Below are 6,000 nucleotides of genomic sequence, written 5' to 3'. Positions count from 1 at the left end.
CATCTTGTCACTTGAAGTATGCAAACAGAGGGTGGACTTTCGCCCTCACAGGACCTGCTAGATTCCTTCCAACTCAGTCTATTAGTCTTGTTTGCTATTAGACAAATATACTTCCCTGAAAAGGGAAAAATTATTTGCTGGTTGATGAACTAAGACATGAGCAGAAGAGCTTACTTAGGCCAGGCACAGTGGCTCACGCCTGTAATCCCAGCACTTCGGGAGGCTGAGGTGGGTGGATCACCTGAGGTCAGGAGCTTGAGACCAGCCTGACCAACGTGGTGAAACCCCGTCTCTACTAAAAAAATACAAAATTAGCCGGGTGTGGTGGTGCACGCCTGTAATCCTGGCTATTTGGGAGGCTGAGGCAGGAAAGTTGCTTGAACCCAGGAGGTGGAGGTTGGAGTGAGCCAAGATCGTGCCACTGTACTCCAGCCTGGGTGACAGAGCAAAACTCTGTCTCAAAAAATAAATAAATAAGTAAATTACCAGGCACGGTGGCTCACGTCCGTAATCCCAGCACTTTGGGAGACTGAGGCAGGCGGATCACCTGAGGTGGGGAGATCGAGACTGTCCGGGCTAACACGGTGAAACCCTGTCTCTACTAAAAATACAAAAAATTAGCTGGGCATGGTGGCACATGCCTGTAATTCCAGCTACTTGGGAGGCTGAGGCAGGAGAATCACTTGAACCCAGGAGATGGAGGTTGTGGTGAGCCAAGATCGCACCACTGCACTACAGCCTGGGCAATAAGAGCGAAGCTCCATCTAAAAAAAATTAATTAATTAAATTAAAAATATATATAGACAGCCAGAGACACCTCCCTCCACCCCACTATTCTGATGACATTTTTTCAGTAAGTTGTATGGTAGGGGCAGCTATAATATAATACCCAAGGTAAAGTGCCACGAATCTGTCCCTGGCTCCCCAGAGAAACAGGAGACGATGCTGGAGGAAGGCTAAGGAATACACTGGACATTTGGTCTCCAGGTCTCCCAAGAAAGGACAATAGGAGAAATGATAAAGTGGGGAGTAGGGCAATAACAGCTAGTGTTTATCGATTACCATGTGCCAGGAGTTCCATAATCCCACCACAGCTGTGGGAGGCAATCACTACCATTTCTACCTCCCCACTCTGTGAAGAAGGCTCAGAGATAAAGTCACCTGCCCAAGTTAGGCTCCTGGCAAGTCAGTGGCAGAATTCAGGCCACCAGGCCGCGCGCAGTGGCTCACGCCTGTAATACCAGCACTTTGTGAGGCCAAGGCAGGCGGATCACGAGGTCAGGAGTTCGAGACCAGCCTGACCAACATGGTGAAACCCAGTCTCTACTAAAAATACAAAAATTAGCCCGGCGTGATGGTGTGTGCCTGTAGTCCCAGCTACTCAGGAGGCTGAGGCAGGAGAATCACTTGAACCCGGGAGGCAGAGGTCGCAGTGAGCCGAGATCACTCCACTGTACTCCAGCCTAGGCAACAGAGGAAGACTCCATCAAAAAAAAAAGAAAAGAAAATTCAGATCACCAATCCGATCACCAATCCAAGCGCTCCTGGTCACCAGACAACCAACCCCTTGAAGCCACCAGGCCACAGATCTGTTTGCTGAGAACAGAAACCTGGATGTCTGGTTCTATCAATGATTTTCTGACGAAGCAAGTAGCCCTTGCCTCATCGTCTCCAAACTGACTTGGCAAAGGATTTTCCTTTGGTTCTCTGGCAGGAATTCCTTCTTCAGCATTCTTTTTTTAATTTTTTTTTTTTTTTTTTTTTTTTTTTTTAAGAAAGACAGGGTGTTGTTCTGTCCCCAGGCTGGAGTGCAGTGGTGTGATCATAGCTAATTGTAGCCTCCAACTCCTGGGCTCAAGCAATCCTCCAGCCTCAGACTCCCAAGTAGCTGGGACTATAGGCATGTGCCAGCATACCTGACAAATTTTCTGTAGAGACAGGGTCTTCCTATGTTTCCCAGGCTGGTCTCAAACTCCTGGGCTCAAGGGATCCTCCCTCCTTGGCCTCCCAAAGTGCTGGGATTCCAGGCATGAGCTACCACGCCTGGACCTCCAGCATTCTTTCTTCCTTCATAGTTCCCCAAAGGCCACCCAACAAGGTCCCCAGCCACCTCCCCTCCTAGCACAGAAGGTCTTCTGGGCCTCTGGCTGAACTCGAGCTGAGCTGAGAAGCCACTGCTTGGAAATGAGGAGGGAAAGTGAAGCCGGGAGGCCCCCCCCGAAGTCTGACTCCAGGCAGCTGGGACTCCGTGCTGCCTGGGAGTCTAGAACAGCTCAGGGGGGCTGTAAATTTGCTTCTGCTTGGATTTCCGATCCGAATCCGCTGCCAGGAGGAATCCGTGGAGCACGGCCTGCTTCCACGCCCGCCATCCTCCTGTCACAACTGGCCCTTTTCAAACCCTGCCTTAGTGGCTGCCTGGTCAGGAAGTGCAGGAAGCTTCTCACGCCCCAGGATCCCAGGGAGCTGGGTTGACCGGGGGATGGCTCAGTGCCCCCTCTAGGCTGGGCCCTTCTCTGAGCATGTAGTGGAGGGACCACATAATGCAATCCACACATGGGTGGTGACCACAGAAAAGGGATATGCTGGATGCTTGGTAGACACAAAATTACATCAGAACTTCCATACGCAGCCCTTCACTCTCTTCGATGGCCAGGGCACCTGCACTACATGACTCCAGACGGTACCATTCCCATCAGAGTCTCTATGGACGCCCCTGGGAGTTGTGCAGTGCTCAACTTTGATGGCTGTCCGTGGCAGCCCTGCCAGTGAGATGCCTAAGACATGTACATAAATGACGGCAGTGCCAGGGAAGGAGACGATTTCCTGCTGGGAGATCAGGAAAGGCTTCATGGAGGAGGCGATGCACAGATTTGGGCTTTAAAGAAAAGGGGGAGATGATGTGGAGGATAATCCAGGAGGAGCCAAGGGCAGGAAGGCACAAACCATCTCCTGTGGTGGAGGGAGTGGGAGTGAGCAAAGTGGGAGAACAGGCTGGAACGTGAAGTGGATGGTGGGCCTTGGAGGGTCTCAGTTCTGAGGCAATAGGAAGCCGTGGCAGGTTCCTGTTCAGGGAATTGGCACAAATGAGGCTGATGTTGTGCAGCAGTCCTGGGCCTGGGGATCAGCATCATGTTAGAAGAGCAGGCAGATGGCGGGGGTGGGGGGCATTGGGCAGAGGGATGGTGGGCATTGGACGGGGAGCCCCACAGAGCTTCTTGTTTTCTTCCTGTTCCTCAAGGACAGATGAATGGACCCTGCATTACACAGTATCCAAGAGGCTCTGGGCTCCAAACCAGCCTCTCCCATCTTAGCAGAATTACTATGGCTTCAAGCTGGGTGCGGTGGCACACGCCTGCAATCCCGGCACTTTGGGAGGCCGAGGTGGGCAGATCACTTGAGGTTGGGAGTTCGAGACCAGCCTGGGCAACATGGCGAAACCCCGTCTCTACTGAAAATACAAAAATTACCGTGCATGGTGGCATATGCCTGCAATCCCAGCTACTTTGGAGGCTGAGGCAGGAGAATCACTTGAACCCAGAAGGTGGAGGTTGCAGTGAGCTGAGATCATGGCACCACTGCACTCCAACCTGAGCAATAAAGTGAGACTCCGTCTCAAAAAGAGAATTACTATGGCTTCGGATTGGGTATGGGACAGACCAAGATCCTGTCCTCCCTCCCAAGCTGCAAATCACAGCTCTCTCTCCAAAAGCCCCAGGGGACAAGTCAGTCACCACTCCTATCCAGCAGGCTCCAGCATTTAGAGGCTGGTGCCCCTGGCCCATCTCCCGCTCCTCCTCTACTGCAGACAAGGATGTAGGGACCCCTGAGAAGCTGTGTGAGGGGAGGGGCAGGTCTCACAGCCCAAAATGCTCCTCTTTCTCTAGCTGCATCCACCCCACCCATCTGTCTCCGGCCCCCTCTCTATGGTTAGGTCAGGGCATTGACGCAGGAGTCAGGGTCCTGGGAGAGCAGAGGCTGGGGAAGGGGAGCAGCCAAGACAGAACGCACGTGCAGCCATGTGTGGACGTGAGTGTGTGTGTGCACGTCCCAGGACTCTGCAATGGAGCAGAACCAGTTGCCAAGTGGGGCTGGGGGAGCCTGGACAGCAGGTTTGGGAAGGTTCAAGGTGAGCAGAGGATGCAGGGGAGCAGGGTCTGAGGGAATCAGGCCAGCCAGAAGCATACCAGCCTCTGTCTCCTGACCCCCACCCATCCATCTTGCCAAACCACTCATTTTTTTTTTTAAGACAGGGTCTCTTTCTGTTGCTCAGTCTAGAGTGCAGTGGCGTGATCATAGCTCACTGCAGCCTCGACCTCCCGGGCTCAAGAGATCCTCTGACTTCAGCCTCCTGAGTAGCTGAGACTACAGATGTGCACCACTATGCCCAGCTAATTAAAAAAAAAAAATTATAGACACGGGATCTCACTATGTTGCCCAGGCTGGTCTCAAACTCCTGACCTCAAGCAATCCTCCTGCCTCAGCCTCCCAAAATGTTGGGATTACAGGTGTGAGCCACCACACTTGGCCCAAACACCCCTCCCATCAAGCTCTTCACCTCACCACACCCTCATGGTCCCTCACCCCCAACAGGTCTTTTTTTCAAGTCACTTTCTCAGCCTGGTGTCTCTGACTACCTTACTTTAGATACCCCTGCCCGTGCTTTTTCTCTTTAGTTCTTCCGGCTGTTTGATATCCTCTATCTTTTCTTTTCTTCCTTTCTTTCTTTCTTTTTTTTTTTCCTTTTGAGACAGGGTCTCACTCTGTTGCCCAGGCTGGAGTGCAGTGGCAAAACCACAGCTCGCTGCAGCCTCAACTTCCTGGGCTCAAGTGATCCTCCCACCTCAGCCTCCTGAGTAGATAGGACTATAGGCACATGCCACCAAGCCCAGCTAATTTTTGTATTTTTTTTTTTTTTTTTGCAAAGATGGGGTTTCGCCATGTTGCCCAGGCTGATCAAGTCAACTCCTGGGCTCAAGTGATCCTCCTGCCTTGGCTTCCCAAAGTGCTGGGATTACAGGTGTTAGTCACTTCCCCCAGGCGAAATCTTCTATCTTGTACTCATTTTTGTGTTCATCATCGGCAACCCAACTAGAATGTCAGCTCCACCAGGGCAGGCATTCCTGGCTGTATCATTCACTGCTCTATCCCCAGGTCCTTGGCCACGGGTAGGTAGGAAATCCATAAATATCTTTTGAATGAATGAATGTTTCCCACTCTTTCCAAACAAAATCCAAATTCTTCAGAGAGGCATTCAAGGTCATAGCCTGACTCCGCCCTAAGTAGCACCCTGACCTCATCTTCCACCTCTCTCTCCTCTGCCCTCCCTTCTGCACACCTGACTTTCCATTCGCTTTGCTGAATCGACAATCCCCCACCCACCTCATACCTCTTCCCACAGATGCCCTAACCCCCTTCAAGGCTGAGGTCATTGTCATCTCCTCCCTCAAATCTTCCTTGATTTCTCCCAGCTAGCATTGAGCTCTCCCTCTTCCAAACTCTTACAGCTCAGATCTGCACATTCCAGTCTTTTTTTGTTTTTGAGACAGGGTCTCACTCTGTCGCCCAGGCTGCAGGGCAGTGGCGTGATCATGGCTCACTGCAGCCTCGATCTCCTGGGCTCAGGTGATCCTCCTGCCTTAGCCTCCTGCATATTTGGGACTACAGGCGTGAGCCACCACACCTGGCTAATTTTTTTTTTTCTTTTTTTAGAGACACGGTCTTGCTATTTTGTCCAGGCTGGTCTCGAACTCCTGGGCTCAAAGGATTTTCCTGCCTTGGTCTCCCAATGTGCTGGGATTACAGGTGTGAGCTGCGTTGCCTGGCCCTTTCTTGTCTTTTTTTTTTTTTTTTTTTTTTTTTTTTGAGACAGAGTCTTGCTCTGTTGCCCAGGCTGGAGTGCAGTGGCACAATATCGGCTCACTGCAACCTCCGCCTCCTGGGTTCACGCCATTCTCCTGCTTCAGTCTCCCGAGTAGCTGTGACTATAGGTGCTCGCCACTA

Source organism: Rhinopithecus roxellana, chromosome 6, assembly GCF_007565055.1.
Source record: "Rhinopithecus roxellana isolate Shanxi Qingling chromosome 6, ASM756505v1, whole genome shotgun sequence".
In the NCBI taxonomy this organism is placed as follows: Eukaryota; Metazoa; Chordata; class Mammalia; order Primates; family Cercopithecidae; genus Rhinopithecus; species Rhinopithecus roxellana.
The sequence above is the reverse complement of the archived record's forward strand: the minus strand, read 5'-3'. Positions refer to the sequence as shown.